Below are 20551 nucleotides of genomic sequence, written 5' to 3' on the forward strand. Positions count from 1 at the left end.
AATACTATGAAAATCTCTACACACATCAACTAGAAAATGTAAAGGAAATGGACAAATTTCTGGAAACACACATCCTCTCCTGACTCAATCAGGAAGAAATAGAATTTCTCAACAGACCAATAATAAACAAAGAAATCAAAGCAGTAATAAATAATATTCCAATAATAAGAAAGCCCCAGGCCAGATGGATTCACAGCTGAATTCTACCAGACCAGCAAAGAAGAGCTTTTACCCATACTACAGAAATTATCCCATAACATAGAGAAAGAAGGAATTCTCCCCAACTCATCCTAGGAAGCCATTATCACCTTGATAGCAAAGTCAAGAAAGGACTCAACAAAAAAAGAAAACTACAGGCCAATATCCCTTATAAATATAAATGCAAATATACTCAATAAAATACTAGCAAACTGAATTGAACAGCACATCAAACGAATAATATACCATGACCAAGTGGGCTTCATCCCAGAGATGCAAATATTCTTCCTTGATTTTATTCCCTTCTCTATCTCATGTGCAACCACTATTCTGCATGTTATGGGAATTATTCCCATGCTTTCTTTTATATTTTATCACACATGTATATACCTTTAAATGACATAATGTTTAATATTTCTTTTTACTTTACATAAGTAGATCATGTAAGTTTTTCTGCAGCCTGTGTTCAACATTATGTTTTTGTTTCCATGTTGATACAAGTATCTGTATTTCATGTGTTTTTTATAATATATATGGTATCCTATTGTAGACTTATAAAATGGTTGTTTTATCCATGAATATTTTAGTTGATTACAGTGTTTTGATTGTACAAACAATTCTCCTGTATTTCTTTACATGGTTGAGGTTGCTAGATAAAATACAAGATGTCGGGAGGTGGGGGGAGCGGTGGAGGCGGGAGTGAACTCTCGCGAGAAGAGGTGGCAGCTGTAGCGGAGCAGTGTGGTTGTGTGTGTCTGCGGATCCGCCGCTCTAACTGCGGACAGTTTGCTAAGCCCGTTAGTGCCCTCGGCCGAGACTCACGCCGCAGTCATGTCCCGCTACCTGCGGCCCCCCAACACGTCTCTGTTTGTCAGGAACGTGGCGGACGACACCAGGTCTGAAGATTTACGGCGTGAATTTGGTCGTTATGGTCCTATAGTTGATGTGTATGTTCCACTTGATTTCTACACTCGCCGTCCAAGAGGATTTGCTTATGTTCAATTTGAGGATGTTCGTGATGCTGAAGATGCTTTGCATAATTTGGACAGAAAATGGATTTGTGGACGTCAAATTGAAATACAGTTTGCACAGGGGGATCGGAAGACACCAAATCAGATGAAAGCCAAGGAAGGAAGGAATGTGTACAGTTCTTCCCGTTATGATGATTATGATAGATACAGACGGTCTAGAAGCCGAAGTTATGAAAGAAGGAGATCAAGAAGTCGGTCTTTTGATTACAACTATAGAAGATCTTATAGTCCTAGAAACAGTAGACCGACTGGAAGACCACGGCGTAGCAGAAGCCATTCCGACAATGATAGACCAAACTGCAGCTGGAATACCCAGTACAGTTCTGCTTACTACACTTGAAGAAAGATCTGAAAGCGGAAAAAGAACCAAAGAAGGGCAGTTCAAGCGACCAAAGGGTGGGTGGAAGGTGCTGCAGTATGAATACTGTACGAATATTTTGACTCTGGTCTGAAAAGATAAAAGAATGTTATCGAAAACTACATGGAATAATTGAAGTCCCTTCAAGTTTGAAAGTAAGCATTTTAGGACAAATAAAAGGAAATTCAACTTTGTACTTGTGGAAACTAATCCCTAAATATGAATAGGTTTATATTGATTCATGGGTAACAGGTCCAAAATAAATTATTGGAAACTAGGATGTCTGGATATCAAGGAAGACAGCCATAGTCTCTTACAGTGCCTCTATTGGTCTGTCTCAAACTGAATTGGGTGGGGAAAGGTGTGGTCCAATATAAACTTCCTTGGTTATCTCTTAAAAGTCAGTTCCATTTTCACCATTATTGGCAAATCTTGCCTTTATATTGGTGCCAGTGTTTTTGCTTAATCGTTTGCTTTGTTGGCATCTGAGTTTACTTGTATGCCACATACAGTTTACATCTTCTTTTACTCTTTCCCAGGTAAATTCCAATTATACTTGACATCCAGCTAAGAGGGCCCATCTCTTCTCAGTTCTTTCCTAGTCAGTATGTTTAGCAAATATTTATTGAGCCCTTACTGTGGGCAAAACATTGTACTGGATAATTGGGGAGAAAAATAGATAATTCCCTTATTCAATAAATGTCTACTGAGCACAATCTAGTGAATCATTACAGTATGGCCTCATTGTTTTGTTTGAGGTGTATTCGTAACAATATTTTACACCATTCGTATCTGTAATTATAAAACCCAATATACTATCAAAAATAATTTTGTGGTTATCTGCCATTTAAAAGTATCCAGTATTTTTCTGTTTGCATCCATTAATACGAATAATGAAAAGATGATGTTTTAATCTGTAATAAACTGGTTTATTGTGCAGTGACTGTAATATACTAGAATTATATTAAATTGTTAGCTCTGCCTCATCAATCACATATTAGGAAATAGTCCCCAAAATAAGTATTTAACTTTGCATTAGATATCAAGGAGACTCTGGGTGCTATAATTAGATTATTTTGAGGCAGACAGAGAGCTGTTGTCCCAGCTGATTTAGTATGTTCTGTAATTGAGAAAATGTTCACCAAATTATACTTTTTAGTGATTTACATGTACATTTTATAGGGGACATGTTCTGTGTATAGTGAATAAATAACTTTTATGGTATCACAAAATGTTTTGGATTCCTTAGTTCCTTACTAGGATATGAATGAAGTCTGTTTACCTATATATTGACTCCATCACATATTTGATTTTTGTCATATTTTTTCCATGTATTTAAAACTGTTCATATAAAATTATTCATCTAAAAGTATGGAAATGGAGTTTAAGCCTTTATAATAATTTTGAAAATATAGCATAAATTAACATAACTTAAGGGAGGTGTAAAATGGAGGTATCTTAATTCCTATTTTATTTAAAAAAATGTTTTTCTTTGGAGACAGGGTCTCACTCTGTTGCCCGGGCTAGATTGCAAGGAAGTCATCATGGCTCACTGCAGCTTCCAGCTCCTGGGCTCAGGCGATCCTCCTGCCTCAGCCTCCCGAGTGGCTGGGACTACAGGCACATACCACAACACCCAGCTATTTTTTTTTCCCTCCTCTTGGTAGAGACAGGATCTCTTTATTGCCCAGGCTGGTCTTAAACTCCTTGGCTCAGTTGATCATCCTACATTGGCCTCCCAAAGTGCTAGGATTACAGGTGTGCGCCACTGTCCCTGGCCCTGTTAAAAAAATTTTTTTGAAACTTGCTGAAGATCACACAAGTGACAGATCCTAGGTTAGGGTCCATAATTTTTCACCTGGTTCATCTTTATTGCTGTTTTTTGTTTTGTTTTTTTAATCAAATGAGAAAATGTTTTTATAGCTTTATTTTCATGGAGATAATAAAATTGATACAGAATCTAGAGTTTACTTAGAGCAAAGATGACTATAGATTTAATTGCAAAAGGTATTTTTGTTTCATGCCTTTACATAATCATTAACATTGAGGTGGTGGTTCTTATGGTTTGAGGTTCTTTGTATTTTTAAAAATAATATGTAGAGTTCATAAATGTTTTGCCCTCTACCTCCTTCCTCCATTTCCTTTTGAATTAAGGTTAAAACGTTCAAGGAGGAAGAATTAAGTTGCATGTTCAATTGAGATTTTGTTCAAAAAATATTGGTGAATACATATAAGGACATTAACAATACTTGATAGTTCTCTAAAGTCTTAATAATATAAATCAGAAAAGGCCCATGTGGTTTTGGCAGCTGTTAAATTAGAATGAACTGCTTTAGGGTGTTTTCTGTGTTTGTTTCCATTTATATTCATTGCTGTCAATATTGACCATTTAATGCCTAAAAACACTCCTGGGAAATGGGTACTATTCTTCCCATTTACAGATGAGAAAATGTCTTTTGCGTAATACCTACCATATGATAGGCTTCCAGATTACATTGTTCATTTCTCACGTTAACACGATAATGGATAACTTTTCTGGGTGAGAAAGAGTAAATGCAACCCAAGGTCTCACAGCTGTTGTGGCTCAGAGACTTTCCAGCCTGGTTTTCTAAATTTTAAATCTCTGGTAGAGATTTTTCCATAGTATTACATTTTAACCATGTTCGTGTTTACAAAGCCTGAGATTGGCATTCTACTAAGAGGAGCATCAAAGGTTTTAGAAATCCCAGGAGTGAAGTGTTCTCATTTTAGATGGTGATGACTTGATAAATAAGGTGAAGTAACCTGTTTGTCTTCAATTACTGACATTTACAAGGCAGTCTGCTAGTCACTATGGAAAAGTTCCTTTTCAGTTTTTTCCCTTGCCCTTTCCTCTCACAGTATTGGTTACTTTTCTTATGTTTGTATTTGTAACAGCTGTTCACCCTTGTATTAAATGATGAGGATTTTTCTTTTTTGGAATAAAAAGCAAGGCATGTAAATTCATTTCATTGAGAATTGACAGTAGTTTGTAAAGAAGTAAAAGGCCTTTGTATCTAGCTCTTTGCAGATCACATTTTTTTGAATGCTGGAGTGTGAAATAAACTGGTCTAGGAGCAAACATATCTTGGGTTTTTTTAGGTTTTGCTCTCTTAGATTTGTGACTACCTGGGCCTATGAGAATGCAACTAAAACACTACGAAGTGTGTGAAACTTATCCAAAACTCTTCAATTTTTTCCCACCTTGTGCTTGTTTAGGGGAAGACAACTTATCAGAATTAAGTTTGAGGATAGGTTATGATCTGGATTCCATTATCCTATACACTGCCATCAAAAAGATAAGACAAATTGAAGGTACAGCATTTATTGAAGGCTCACAGTATGGCTGATTTGAGCAGCCCTACATGATAGGTTCTCTGTACCAGCTACTTAAACTCCTGTTACCATACTTTTCTGTAGGCTAACCACAACCCTACTGGTATCTTTCTATTATGAGATGTTTATATCCTGAACCCTTTATTCAGATTACCCTTAAGCTATTATCATTTTTATAAGTAATCAAGAGCCTTGGCCAGGTGTGGTAGCTCACACCTGCAATCCTAGCCCTCTGGGAGGCTGAGGCAGAATTGCTTGAGCTCAGGAGTTTGGAGACCAGCCTGTGTAAGAACAAGACCTCATCTCCACTAAAATTAGAAAATTAGGAGGTTGCCTGTGGTCCCAGCTGCTCGGGAGGCTGAGGCAGGAGTATGTCTTGAGCCCAGGAGTTTGAGGTTGCTGTGAGAGATGATCATGCTACCTGGGGTTGAGAGTGAGACTGTCTCAAAAAAAAAAAAGCCTTTTCCATTCCCACCCTCCATTCTGTGATCACTTTTACCCATCGAGTCAATCCCAAACCAAAAATTTCAGTGTACAGATCAAAAACTAACAATGCCTAAATTGGGAACTGTTCAATCCAGTGAAATTCCAGTGCAAATTAAAGAATTTGGCAATCCTTGGTATTGTTGTTCATAGAAATATCACTGGAAACCTAACAGGAAAAAAATGAAGACCTAAATGTTGGTTGTACCCTACCTTCAAATCAATCGTGTCCTACAGTTTGCATGAAAAAAAAAATACAGCCTTGCAATGGGATTACTAATGTAGAATTTAAGGAATTATTCTTGAACTAGTATAAGCTGCCCTTATTTGGAACCTATTAGAAAGTGTGCGGTGGTTGTGATGCTTTTCTTCCAAAGGTCCCCTTGTATAGAGTATACTTTCATTTATCAAATATTTAAAACACAGGGTTCTTGAGGACTTTTTCTGTGATTTTCCTAGTACCTAAGTCATTTTAGAATGTAGAAAAAATAATAATTAAAACCCTGCTTTACTCGACTTTCAAAAGCTTTGTGAAATTTTGCGAGTGTGGTCTTTTTTTTAAACTGTTGGTACTACTGGGAGGGGAGCCCCAGGTAGTTGCCTAATTGTATAGCTGTCAAACTAATCCAAATACCTTCTTTACCAGCAAATTATTTGCCTCTTTTCAAACCAACAGTCTTAATCACATTTTAAATTATGAGTATTGTAAGAATATTAGGCAATTATAACAATCTTTTAAATAAAAACAAGCCACTGGGGAGAAAAAAAAAATACAAGATGTCCAGTTAAATTTAAATTTCAGATAAACATCATAAAATTTTAGTATGTTACTAATATCCCATAATTCATATATATATACTATTTTTTATTATTTATTTTAAATTCAAATTTAACTGGTAGTCCCATATTATGATTTGCTAAATCTGGCAACACTATTCATGGTGCAAATTTTCAGGAAGTTAACTAGGATATTTACCTAATGGTGTAATTGTTATGTCATGGGAAATAAGCATGTTTAATTAATTTCCTAATTGGTTGAATTGATTTGCATATTCATTTATAGTTGTATTAGAGCTATGATCACCTTATATTTTCACTAATATACAGAATTAGCAGACTTTTTGAAGTTACCAAATTCACAAATGTAAAATTATACATCATTGTGGTTTTAATTTTAATTTCCCACATCACTAATGAAGTTGAGTATATTTTCAAATGACTGTGGATCCTTTCGATTTCTTCTGTGAAATATTCATTCATGTGTTATGCCTCTTTTTTTCTATTGTGTATTTTGTCATTTTGAGAATTTGAAAAATTTATCATATATTTTGAATACTAAAACATTGTGAGTTTTATATTTTACATATATGGGCTCCCAGTTTGTGGCTTTTCTTTTGAAATTAACATTAATTTTTGTTGATCATATATGTATAGATGGGATTCTGGAATCTTAATGCCATTGCTTTCATCATCTATCCCTAAGCCAAAACATATGATCTTAATTATTATAGCTCTATAAAAATAGTGGATTATCTTGTAGGGCATTTCTCTCAATTTTTTTTGGGAATTGACATAAGGATAAATAGATGATGAATTTTTAATGTTCCACATGTGTTTAAAATAAACATTATCCAGTTGTTGGGTGTTATGTTCTATATATGTCCACTGGATAAAGCATGCTATTGATGCTATTCAAATTGTCCATATATTTACTGATATTTTTTCTGCTTAATCCACCAACTAGAGAAGCATGTTAAAATTTTTCCATATGATGTGGGATTTGCGAAATTTTGTCCTTTATGATTGCTCAATGTTACTTTCAGAATTTTTCCAAAACTAGTTTTACTAGGTTCTATCAATTTTATAATTATCAAATCTCCATAATAAATTAATACATCTATAAATATTGCTTCTCTTTATCATAATAAATTTTGCCCAGAATTTATTTTATCTGATATGAATGTAGCTTTGCCAGATTTCCTTTAGTTCACATTTATTTCATATATATTTCTATTATTTTACTTATGTATTTTTGTCCCCTTATGTTTAAATATGACTCATAAACAATATATAAATATATTTAAAAATATATAATCTGACAGTATTTGTTTTTGGAAACTTCAAGTGTTTATTTAGTTGTTATGTATTACCATTGTAAATTGAATTTTAATTTTCAAATGCCAAATGTATTTTTGAACATTACATTCTTTTTTTTTTTCCAGCATATTATGGGGGTGTTGTAAACCAGCAGATCAAGGGGACTCAGACATCAGAATCCAATCAGCCAAATCAGTTTATTGATACCTGCACAGGGGCTGTCACCACTCCATGCAAGGAGGAAGAAGCAGCCCCGAATAAAGATTTTGCTGTCCTTTTATACCTTACCAGTAAAAGCAAGCGGTTACAGAAGTGGAACTTAGCAGTTAGCTATTGTTTGAGCAAGCAAGCAAGCAAGCAACCATGGAGAAGTAGCAAGCAACCATGGAGAAGTACACAAGAACTTTCCAAGAACAGGTCCTTCTTCCCCTTTATACCCCCCCTCCACTATACTTCTTCTAGGGACTTTCCACTAGCAGTTATTCTTAGAGCAAGATGGAAGCCATCTTAGGCCTGTCTGCTTAGGTCTGTCTGAGGGTCAGGCTCGTTTTAGTGGCCTGGCTATTGACTACTTCATTCCCCACTGGTCTTGTTAGCTAATCAAATCCTTGATTCTACGAGGGGGCCTGTGTCTGGTAGCTGTTGGTATTGGGTGCTTAGAACCGACAGCTTGACTGCTTGCACCCAGTTTTGCACAAAGGCCATGATACAGTTAATTATGAGGGGTCCACAAATAAGCCCTAGGAGAAGGAGGATTAAGGGGCCAGCAAGTGCAGACACTAGGGTTGTTAACCAAGGGGACCAATTGAAGAGACTTTCATACCAATATGACTCTTTTTCCTGTTGTTCTTCTCTTGTTTTGATCCTTTTTCTCACCAAAGCTAAACTATTTCTGATTACTCCAGATCTATTAGCACAAAAACAGCATGTTTCCCTGAGAGCCATACAAAGCCCCCCTTGCTTCAGAAAAAGTAAGTCTAAACCATGGTGGTTTTACAGAGCAACTTCAGCCAAAGAGTTTAGAGAAGTTTCTAGGTGAGAGATAGAACTCTCAAGATCTTTTATGTCTGCATTGATCTGGGTGATGAAGGCTCAGAAGCTGGGGCTTAGAGGTCCCATAGCCATGGCGGTCAATCCAGCCAGTCTGATTCCAACCAGGAGGGGCACCAGGATCGGTGCTCTTATCCACCTGTGTAGTCCTTCAAAATGCTCTAGTCTACCTTCTCCTGAGGAATAATATACTTGAGGGATAACATGGGTTAAGATACAGACTTGCAGTAGTTCAGTCATTACTAAGGAGGATATACAACAGAGTTAACCCCGCAGAGCAAGCAAACCAGGTGCCATTTGGGGGTATTAAGATGTAAGTTGTGGCCCCCTCAGGGTCTGCTCATTTTTCTGGGAGGGTTATGGTGGTATTACAGTTTTCCTTATATTGGGATGTTGACATATGATAGGAGGAGGAGATTATACATGTCCCTTGCCCCTGGAGATTTCCAAGGGTTAAAATAGGCATCTGGTCCCAATTACAATGTGAGGTTTTTTTGTTTTTGTTTTTGTTTTTTTATTTCGGCATATTATGGGGGTACAGATTTTAAGGTTTCAATAAATGCCCATTTCCCCCCTCCCACCAGAAGTCTGAGTCTCCATCATGACCATCCCCCAGATGGTGCACATCTCACTCATTATGTATGTATATACCCGCCCCCCTCCCCCCTCCCACCTGGCCAATACCCTATTACTGTAGTACCTATGTGTCCACTTAGGTGCTACTCAGTTAATACCAGTTTGCTGGAGAATATATCTGGTGCTTGTTTTTCCATTCTTGGGATACTTCACTTAGTAGTATGGGTTCCAGCTCTAACCAGGAAAATATAAGATGTGCTATATCACCGTTGTTTCTTAGAGCTGAATAGTACTCCATGGTATACATATACCACATTTTATTAATCCATTCTTGGATTGATGGGCACTTGGGCTGTTTCCACAGCCTTGCAATTATGAATTGTGCTGCTATAAACATTCGAGTGCAGGTGTCTTTTTTGTAGAGTGTCATTGGATCATTTGGGTAGATGCCCAGCGAGTTTTTAATTATATTCTTAACGTCAGCATTGCTATTTTCTATGAAAGCAATAGTGGCAAACCCAACATAATAAGGAGGCGCAGGGTTTAAGCACAACCAACAATCTTGAATGGCATTTGGGTTAGTACCGTTTATAAACTTAAATACTGCATCCAGGGTTTGCAGCACTGGGTGTTGCTTGTCTTGGTCTTGCCCTGGGGGGGTCGGTGGCCCTGCCAGGGTGGCTTGCGTGGGTCCTGGGGTTATTTTTCCTTTGGGGATGTCCTAGTCTTTGACTGGGTTTAAGACCTCATTTGGCCCGATGGGCTTGGGGACTCTAATTATAAGTGCCTTTTGAATAGTGAATAACACTCCTGGATCTGGTCCTGGTACATATAGTCTCAGTCCCCAGGTTCTCCCAGCCTTCCACTCAGCCTGATGGCAATTTTTGATGAAAATTCTAAGTTTATTACAATTATTTTTTACTGTTACAGGGGCTGGTGTCACGCCAGATCCCAATATGCTTTCCAGACTCAGCACTTTTCCAGGGGATTATAGTTTCACATCCCCAGGACTGACGATAGTAATTTGCAGCCCCGCCACAACCTACAGCATCAGTCAGGCACGTATAAAACTGTATACTGTTTAGATTTTGATCTTTGCATTATTGTGCCTGTACTGGTGGCCACACCCCATAGCCTCCCAAGAAAACTTCCCATGACGTTATTATTTCTTTGAAGGTTGGGCCCATTAAGTCACACAGATCAATTATAAAGAAAGGCTGCTGGTCAGTAGTGTTTGTCCGGGCAATCATCTGTCCATCCGCTGTGCAAGACAAAATCCAGGTATATGGGAGCATGTAGTGGGATCTGTCCCAAGTCCAACTGGTCCAACCTGGGGGAATTGCTGCTAGGAGCAAGAGGAGGACTATGGGGAGTGTCGAGACAAACGCACTTTTAGGGGGTTGCCTGTGTGTTTTATTTTACATGTTTCTGGTATCTGGCTGTCTTGGGCCCTTTCTACTTGTGTATGATGGATCCAGGTCTTTTTTCCCACGACCTTGACAGCTGTGGGGGTAGTGAGGATCACAGGATATGGTCCAGCCACAAGCTTCGAGGGAATCTGAATTATGCCTTTTAATCCACATCCAATCACCAGGTTCCAAATGGCGAAGTGGATCGAGGCCAGGAGGGATAAGCCTTGTGTCCTGCTGGGCCCCGACAGCTTTTCGGAGGTCCGATTGGAGACGCTGGAGGGCCTGTAAAGAACTAAGAAGGTCATGGTTACTTATGGAGGTCAGTGCCTCTTGCCTTAATTTTGGCAATATTGGCGGGGGGGAATCTGTACATGATCTCAAAGGGGGTGAGTCCTGCCCTGTAGGGAGTGCAGCGGGTCCGCAGCAAGGCAAAGAGGACTAGGCTAACCCAATTTTCACCAGTCTCCAGGTGTAATTTGGTCAAAGTTTTCTTTAAAGTTCTATTCACCCTTTCTACCTGACTGGAACTCTGGGGCCTATAAGCACAATGCAGCTTCCAAGTAATTTTTAATGCCTTGGCTACTGTTTTGGAGATCTGGGCGGTAAACGCTGGGCCATTGTCAGACCCCAATGCTAAAGGGAGGCCGAATTGGGGGATAATCTCAGTGAGTAGGAACTTAGCTACTACCTGTGCTGTTTCTTTTTTAGTAGGGAGAGCTTCAATCCATCCTAAAAAGGTGAAGAGGTATCTACTAATACAAGGAGGTACCTGTACCCATACTTTCCTGGTTTTATTTTTGTAAAGTCAAGTTCCTATTGCTCTCCAGGGCTTTGTCCCCTTTGCCATTGTCCAGTGAATCAGGGGGTCTTATTTCCATTTAGCTTTATACAGGTTACACAATGACTGGTGATGTCCTTTGTTATTGAGGCCAAATTAGTGAGGAGAAAATGTCTGGACACAAGCTGCTGAAGTTTTGTTTCTCCTAGGTGAGTTCCCTGATGAAGCTGTTTCAAAAGCTCCCACCCAACCACCTCGGGGAGGAGTATCCTACCATCTGGAGTCTTTAGCCATCCATTTTCTTCCTTGACACAATTCATCTCGGCTCCCACCCTTTGCTCCTCATGGGTGTAGGCTGGTTTTGGAAGTAGGAGTCTTGAAAGCAGGACAGGCAAAACATCAACAGGCCCCACTGGTCTTTGGGCTGCTTCCTTGGCACTTTGATCAGCAAACATATTGCCTTTAGTTCTGTCTGATTCATCTTTCTGGTGGCCCTGGCAATGAACAATCACTACTGCTTTGGGGAGCCAAATGGCCTCCAACAGTGCCAGGATCTCTGCCTTGTTCTTTATTTCCTTGACCACCCCCCCAAAGTTAGGAGTCCTCGCTCCTGGTACAGAGCCCCATTTACATGCGCCATTGTGAATGCGTACCAGCTATCTGTGTAGATAATGACAGTACTCCCTTTTGCTAGCCTTAAAGCTTGGGTCACGGCTAACAGCTCTGCCCTTTGAGCTGAGGTGCCATGTCCTAGTGCCTGTGCTTTAGTACCTAGGTGCCTGTCCCAGTACCTCAGTCATGGTGGTGACTGTGGCTCCTGCTACCTGCACTCCATCATGAATGAAGCTGCTTCCATCCATGGAAAGTTGCAGGTCAGCATTCGGCAAGGGCTCATCTCGGAGGTCCAGCCTCAGGATGGATAGGGCCCCCAGGACCTGTTTGCACTCATGCACAGGCAGAGTGGGGTCATCATCCAGGAGGAGGATGGCTGGGTTAAGGGCCATGGTGTGCAGGAAACTCACACGCGGGGGGGCGGGGGTGGTCCAACAGGAGTACTTGATACTGGGTGATACGGGCATTAGAAATCCACCGATCAGGAAGGCTCCGCAGCAGAGTTTCTACCATGTGTGCTCCAGAAACCTATAAGTCCTGCCCCAGAGTTAGTTTCTTTGCCTCCTTTACTAACAGGGCAGTAGCTGCAACAGCTTGCATACATCCGGGGCACCCAGAGGCTACGGGGTCCAGCCATTTGGACAAGTAGGCTACTGGTTGCTGCCAGAGTCCCAATGTTTGAGTTAGGACCCCTTTGGCTATTCCCCGAACCTCAGACACAAACAGCTGAAATGGCTTTGTGACATCCAGTAGTGCCAGAGTTGGTGTGGCAGTAAGGTCTGATTTTAGCTCCTCGAAGACCTGTTGTTCTTTTTCTGTCCATACCAAGGATGGGTCCTTGCCCCCAATGCTGGAATACACGGGCTTGGCCAAGTCTGCAAACCCTAGAATCCACAGACGGCAGTATCCTACCACTCCCAAGAACTCTCTGACTTGCCTTTTGGTGGTGAGTACAGGTATTTGCAATATGACTCGGATTCTGCTCTGTGAGAGGGCTCAATGGCCCCCAGTCAAATCATACCCCAGGTATGTTGCCTTCTGGGTGCAGAACTGAGCCTTTTTTGCCGATATCCTATAGCCTAACTATTGTAACTCAGGAGACTCAGGGGGGCATACCGACATTCCTCTTTGGTTTCAGTAGCTATCAGCAGGTCATTGACATACTGTAGCAAAGTGACCTCTGGGTGTTTTTCCCGGTACCCCTGTAGATCCCTACTTAAGGCCTCATCAAAGAGGGTCGGTGAGTTTTTGAACCCTTGGGGAAGGCATGTCCAGGTTAACTGCCCTAAATAACCTCCCTCTGGGTCTGTCTATTTGAATTCCAAAATAGGCTGACTCAGTGGAGAGAAAGGCAAGGAGAAGAAGGCATCTTTGAAGTCTAGGACAGTGTAGACCACCCGGTTTTGGGGAATGAGGCTCAGCAGAGTGTAGGAGTTGGGTACCATATGGTGGATGGTTTCTACCCTCCGATTTACTTCCCTTGGGTCCTGCACTGGCCAATAGTCATTGGTTTCAGGCTTTTTAACTGGTAACAGCGTGGTATTCCAGGCCAAGTGACAGGGGATTAATATCCCCGCGTCCCTCAGGTGCTTGATGTGCACCGCTATGCCTCGTCGGGCATCCAAAGAAATAGAGTACTGATGTACCTGCACTGGGCTTGCGGTGCTGCAGAGTTGCATCACTATGGGCGGTTGTTGCTCTGTCAAGCCTTGGGGATTTGTCTCAGCCCAAACGCCCGCGACTTGAGTCTTCCATTCTGCCAGTAAGGAGGAGCTTCCTGAAGCCTTTGAGACTTCTTCCTCAAAGAGGACATATTCCTCGGACAGGGGGGTTGAGTATAGGATGCACTGCAGGGTCTCAGGAAGAGACAGAGTGGTTCCTTTTGAACTGAAGGAGATAGTAGCATGCAGCTTCTTTAACAGGTCCCTCTCAAGCAGTGGGTACGGGCAATCTGGTATAACTAGGAAGGAGTGCATGATGACCCCTTTTCCCAAGTCTGTAAGCCTGGCAGTAGTCCATGAGTACATTTTGGGTTGCTCCATTGCCCCCACTTGGTCTTGGTCAGTGGACCCACAGCCTCCTTCAGTACAGAGAAGGTAGCCCCCATATTGACCAAGAAGTCCGTAGGCCAGCCCCCTACCTTTAAAGTTATCATGGGCTCCCGAGGGCCAAGAGGATAGAAGCCCCAACCCCTTCATTCAGCACTCTCCAGGAGGACCTGGGCTGGCCTCTCCGTAGGTCTCCCTCTATTGGGATTTTCATTTTACCAATGCCCAAATTGCTTACAAACTGCACACTGGTTGGGGGCCAGTGGTTTTCCTTTGAGGAAAGTTCCCCCTAGGGGGGAGGGTTGTGGATTCCTGGAGAAGAGTCTTCTTGCCTCCAGGGTGGTTTGGTTTCCTGCAGGGCAGCGATAACATCTCTGGCTGTCTTCTTGGAGGCTGCTACCTGGGCTGAGTCCCAGTTATTGAAAACCTTTTGAGCCATTTCCACCAACTCACTGAGATTCTTCCCTTTAAACCCATCTAGTTTCTGCAACTTCTTCCTAATTTCTGGGGCAAACTGAGATACAAAAGCAACATTAATAGCTCTGCAATTCTCAGGTGCCTCCGGGTCTATGGGGGTATAGGACTGGTATGCCTCAAACAGGCGCTCTAAGAAGGCGGCTGGACTCTCCCCACTCCCTTGAACGAATCCACTAACCTTAGACATATTAGTAGGTTTCCTAGCCGCTCCACGGAGGCCCAACAGTAGAGTCTGGCGATATTGAGTCAGCGACCCCCTACCTTGATTGGTGTTTGAATCCCAGTCTGGTCTGTGATTTGGGAACCGGGTTTCTATGAAGTCTGCATCAGAAGCCCATTGTCTGTTGGGCCTAAACCGGCTTTTCTTGTCTCCTGGTTAATTCGTTTATGCTCTTCTGACATGAAAAGGACCTGCAACAGCTGCTGACAGTCATCCCATGTGGGTTGGTGGGTGTAGAACACCATTTCCAAGAAAGAAATGAGACCTTAAGGTTTTACATAGAAAGGGGGATTCTGGGACTTCCAATTATAGAGATCACTGGTGGAAAATGGGGCATAAACCGTAAAAAGGCGGTCACTCCTGGGTAGCAGGGCCATCTGCTGCAGTGGTAGAATTGCTCTTGGATCCTCAGAGGAATCTGGCAAGGGGGGTCGATTTCCCCTCCCCTAAGTCCTTGGCGGGCTATAGGGTGGCTCAGGGGTAGCTTCCCTTCCCCCCACCCTCTCCCACTCTGTCCCTTTCCCCTACTACATTTCCAGCAGCCTCAGGAGCATAAAGTGGAGTTTGCCATGGATTACACAGGGGATCTTCTGCCTGTGATGGGAGGACAGGGAGACCTGACTTTGGAGGTTTGGAGGGCTTTCTGGAGAGGGGGTAACCTTAGGACAACCACCCAGGATCCGATCAGATGATCCTGCAAACAAAACCTGAGAGGGTTTAACATCAACACAATTAGTTAAATATTGGGGTCTTTCAGTGGCAATGTCGATCCAGACATCGATATACGGAATCTGGTCTGAGTGTCCTGAGTAATCATAGACCACCCATCTGACACTGAAGAGACAAGTTGAAGGAGCCCTCTGGTGGCCAGTGAATACCAAAAAAGGGCCACTCCAATCACATAGAGTCCTGAGGGTAGGGACACTGACCTGGGCCCTATAATCCCTGGCCCTCCTGGAGAAGTCAGAGAAGTTCTTCAGGAGACACCCCAAGGGGGTTTCCTGAGTTGAGGGACTCTGTCCCATGCTGAAAGCGAGAATCCAGCCGAAAGCAAGAAAAGCAAAAATAAGAGTTAAGCTGGGGTCCTGGAAAAGGAGACCTGTGGAGGAAGGAGTGACTAGGTCAGAGGTTCTGATTATTAACGACTTTAATGATAGTCAACAGGAGGCATGTAGATCACAAGGGGGATTCCCTTCCCCTCACTCAGCCAGCTAAGGTATCTACCGTGTCCTTCCCTTACTAGCCACTGCTGGCAAGGTTTACATGAATAACAACTCGAACTACCTGGCCAGGGCTGAGAACGGTGTCCTACCCAACCATACGGTCCCCTTTGGTCATTTTTCGTATGGCATGCTAACTCAACATCACACTCCCAGAAGCCCATTCACGAAAGGAAACAGATGTGGACCACGAGTTTACAGTTTGACTGACAAGACACTGTCACAAATAACAAGTAAGGGGGAGTCCTTTTAGATGTCTGCCTGGCTGCGTCCCTAGCTAGAACTTAGGTGTGTCTTGGCTAAGGCGTAACTTTATAAAGCCCTGGCCTGGTCACTCCTTATTACGGGGAGTGAATTGCCATTATGCCTTACAACCTTGCCACAGAACCGAAGGTTAGGACCCACTCATGCCCCGTAGCCAAAGGCGTGGGGCCACAGACCCCGTGGCCACAAGCAGTCACCGAGTTACTCTCACTCACACATGCACACAAGGGTTAGATAATTTGGCACCAAAAGACAGACAAAATTCATTCAAACACCTAACCTGAGAGCTCTGGAGTGACGTCTCACTCAGAACTCAGGGGTGACACTTATGCTGCATCCAGCAGGCCTTTCCCCTCCAAAATTTTTGTACTGAATTATTGAGACTTACCAAAGACGTCTCTTCCTGGGTGCCTGATTCCACTGGGTGGAGGAACGTCTCTCCAGCTGTCCCCTGTGGAAGTTTTATGGGGCCTCCAGCCAACTGCGGGGTGGAGGAACGTCTCTCTGTGGCCTCCCCTACAGTGGCCGGCCACTGCCCCAATTGACTTATTTTTCTTTTAGAGGGATTCCAGCCCCTCGTGTCGCGGGGTGGAAGAATATCTCTCCAAGAATCCCCTATGATGAAAGGAGCCGGGTCCCTCTGGGCTGGGTCCAGGCGTTCTAGTGGTTGATCTCATTGGGGCCTCCAAATGTTGTAAACCAGCAGATCAAGGGGACTCAGATATCAGAATCCAATGAGCCAAATCAGTTTATTGATACCTGCACAGGGGCTGCTACCACTCCATGCAAGGAGAGAGAAGCAGCTCCGAACAAAGATTTTGCTGTCCTTTTATACCTAAGCAGTGCAAGCAAGCAGTTACATAGGAGGAACTTAGCAGTTAGCTGTTGTTTGAGCAAGCAAGCAAGCATGGAGAAGAAAACAAGCAACCACGGAGAAGTAGCAAGCAACCATGGAGAAATACACAAGAGCTTCTCAAGAACAGGCCCTTCTTCCCCTCTACACCCCCTCCACTATACTTCCTATAAAGACTTTCCACTAGCAGTTATTCTTAGAGCAAGACAGAAGCCATCTTAGGCCTGTCTGCTTATGTCTGTCTGAGGGTCAGGCTCGTTTTAGTGGCCTGGCTATTGACTACTTCAGGGGTACAAATGTTTAGGTAACATATGCTGTCCTTGCCACCCCTCCAAGTCAGAGCTTCAAGCGTGTCCTTCCCCCAGATTGTGCACATGGTATGCATTAAGTATGTATATATCCATCCCCTCCTCTCTCCTCCTATCTGCCTGACGCCCCATAAATACCATCACTATACGTGCACTTAGGTGTTAATCAGTAAAACCAATTGGATGGTGAGAACATGTGCTTATTTTTCCATTCATGGAAAACTTCACTAAATAGAATGGGTTCCAGCTCTATCCAGGAAAATAAAAGAAGTGCTATATCACCATTATTTCTTATAGCTGGATAGTATGACATGGAATACATATTTCACATTTAATTAATCCACTCATGTATTGATGGGCACTTGGGTTGTGTTCACGTCTTTGCAATTGTGAATTGTGCGGCAATAAACATTTGAGTACAGATGTCATTTTTATAGAATGTCTTTTGTTCTTTTGGGTATATTCCCAGTAATAGGATAGCTGGATCAAATGGTAAATCTACTTGTATCTCGTTAAGGTATCTCCATAATGCTTTCCACAGAGGTTGCACTCATTTGCAGTCCCACCAGCAGTGTGTGAGTGTTCCTGTATCTCCGCACCAGTATGAACATTTGTTGTTTTGGGACTTTTTGATATAGGCCATTCTCACTGGAGATAAGTGATATCTCATTGTGGTTTTGATATTCATTTTTCTGATGATTAGAGATGCTGAAAATTTTTTCATGTTTTTTGGCCATTATTCTGTCTTTTTTTGAAAAGTTTCTGTTCATGTCCTTTTCTCACTTTTTGATTGGGTTGTTTGATTTTTCCTTGCTGATTTTCCTGAGTTCTAAATAAATTCTAGTTATCAACCCTTTATCAGATGTGTAGAATGCAAAAATTTTCTCCTGTTCTGTAGATTGCCTCTCCTGATAGTTTCCTTGGCTGTGCAGAAGCATTCTAATTTGATAAGGTCCCATTAATTTATATTTCTTGTTCCTGTGATTGCCTTTGGGATCATCTTCATAAATTCTTTGCCTAGGACAATGTCTATAAGAGTTTTTCAACATTTTCTTCTAGAATTCTAATAGTTTCGCACCTTAGGTTTAAGTCTGTTACCCACCGTGTGTTGATTTTTGTGAGAAGTGAAAGATGTGGATCCCATTTCAGTCTTCTACATGTGGCTATCCAGTTTTCCCAGCACCATTCATTATTCTTTTCCCCAGTGTATGTTTTTGTCTGCTTTGTCAAATATTAGATGGTTATATGAGGATGGCTTACTATCTGGGTTCTCAGTTCTGTTCCACTAGTCAACATCCCTGTTCTTGTGCCATTTCCAAGCTGTTTTAAATAACATAGCTTTGTAGTATAGCTTGAAATCTGGTAAATCGATTCCTCCCATTTTGGTTTTATTGCCTAGGATTGCTTTTGCTATACCGGGTCTTCTCTGGTTCCATACAAAGTGTAATATTAATTTTTCTATATCAGTGATAAATGATGTTGGTATTTTAATAGGGATTTTATTGAATCTGTAGATCACTTTTTGAATTATAGACATTTTAACAATGTTGATTCTGCTGGCCCAAGACCATGGTTTGGTTTTCCACCTGTTTATGTCCTCTGCTATTTCCTTTCTTAGAGTTTCATAGTTCTCCCTGTAGAGGTCTTTTATGTTTTTAGTTAAATATATTCCTAGGTACTTTTTCTTCTTTCTTGCTATTGTGAAGGGTATTAAGTCTTTGATTTGGTTCTCAGTTTGAATGCTTTTGGTATATATGAATGCCTCTGATTTGTGTGTATTGATTTTGTATTCTGAGACTTTACTGAATTCATTTATCAATTCCAGGAGTCTCTTGGCTGAATCCTTGAGGTATTCTAGGTATAATATCATATCATCAGCAAAAAGTGAGAGTTTGATCTCTTCTGCACCTATTTGGATGCCATTGATTCACTTCTCTTTTCTAATTGTCTAGCAAGGATTTACAGCACTATGTTGAATAGAAGTGGAGATAGTGAGCAACCTTGTCTGGTTCCAGTCCTAAGTGGGCATGCTTTCAATTTTTCCCCATTCAGTATGATGTTGGTTGTGGGTTTTTCATATATGGCTTGCATCGCTTTTAGGTAAGCCCCATCTATGCCTATTTTGTTAAGCGTTCTTATCATAGAGGGTGTTGAATTTTGTCAAATGCTTTTACTGTGTCTATTAAGAGGGTCATATGGTATTTGTTTTTGCTTCTATTTTTGTGGTGAATTACATTTATACATTTGTGTATGTTGAACCATCCCTGCATCTCTGGGATGGAGCCCACATGTCATGATGGATTATAAGCTTGATAAGTACCTGGATTCTGTTTCTTAAGAATTTATTGAGAATTTTTGCATCTATATTAATGAGGGATATTGGTCTCTATTTTTCTTTTTGTTGTTATTGTGTCCTTTCCTGGTTTTGGTACCAGAGTTATGTTGGCTTCATAAAATGTGTTGGGGAGGAGTCCATCCTTCTTGATGTTGTGGAATAACTTCTGCAGTATAGGCAACAGTTCTTCTTTGTAGGTGTGATAATATTTGGGTGTGAAACCATCTGTTCTGGGACTTTTCTTTTCAGGAAAGTTTTCTATTGCAGTTTCAATTTCAGTGTTTGATGTTTGTCTGCTCAAGAATTCTACTTATACCTGGTTGAGATTAGGAAGGCTGTGTGTTTCTAAAAATTTGTCATTTCCTGTACATTTTCCAATATGTGTGCATAAAGATATTTGCAGTATTTATAGATAATAACTTGTCTCTTTGTGGCATCAGTTGTAATTTATCCATTTTCATTCCTGATAGAGCTTATTAAAGACTTGTATTTTCTGCTTTTTATTAGTCTAGCCATAAGTACATCAATTTTCTTTATTTTTTCAAAGAACCAATTATTTGTTTTATTAATCTTCCATATAGTTTTCTTCTTGTCAATTTTATTTGGTTCTAATCTGATTTTATTAATTTCACTTCTTCTGCTGGGTTTGGAGTCAGTCTGTTCTTCATTTTCCAGCTCTTTGAGTCAATTCATTAGGTTGTCTTTTTGTGATCTTTCTGTCTTTTAGATATAGGCATTTATGGAAACAAACTTCCTCTCAGGAATTCGTTAGCTGTGCCCCACAGATTTTGATAACTTGTGTCTCCTTTGCCATTTAGTTCCAAGAATCATTTGATTTCCATATTGATTTCCTCATTTATGAAGTAGTCATAAAGCA

At 41.2% G+C, this 20551-nt stretch overlaps 1 pseudogene; it reads left to right on the forward strand.

Moving 5' to 3' along the window:
- Positions 1–896: 896 nt before the first annotated feature.
- LOC105878298 (serine/arginine-rich splicing factor 10 pseudogene) lies at positions 897–2573 on the forward strand (annotated as a pseudogene).
- Positions 2574–20551: the final 17978 nt, after the last annotated feature.

This window comes from Microcebus murinus, chromosome X (assembly GCF_040939455.1).
Source record: "Microcebus murinus isolate Inina chromosome X, M.murinus_Inina_mat1.0, whole genome shotgun sequence".
Classification (NCBI taxonomy): Eukaryota; Metazoa; Chordata; class Mammalia; order Primates; family Cheirogaleidae; genus Microcebus; species Microcebus murinus.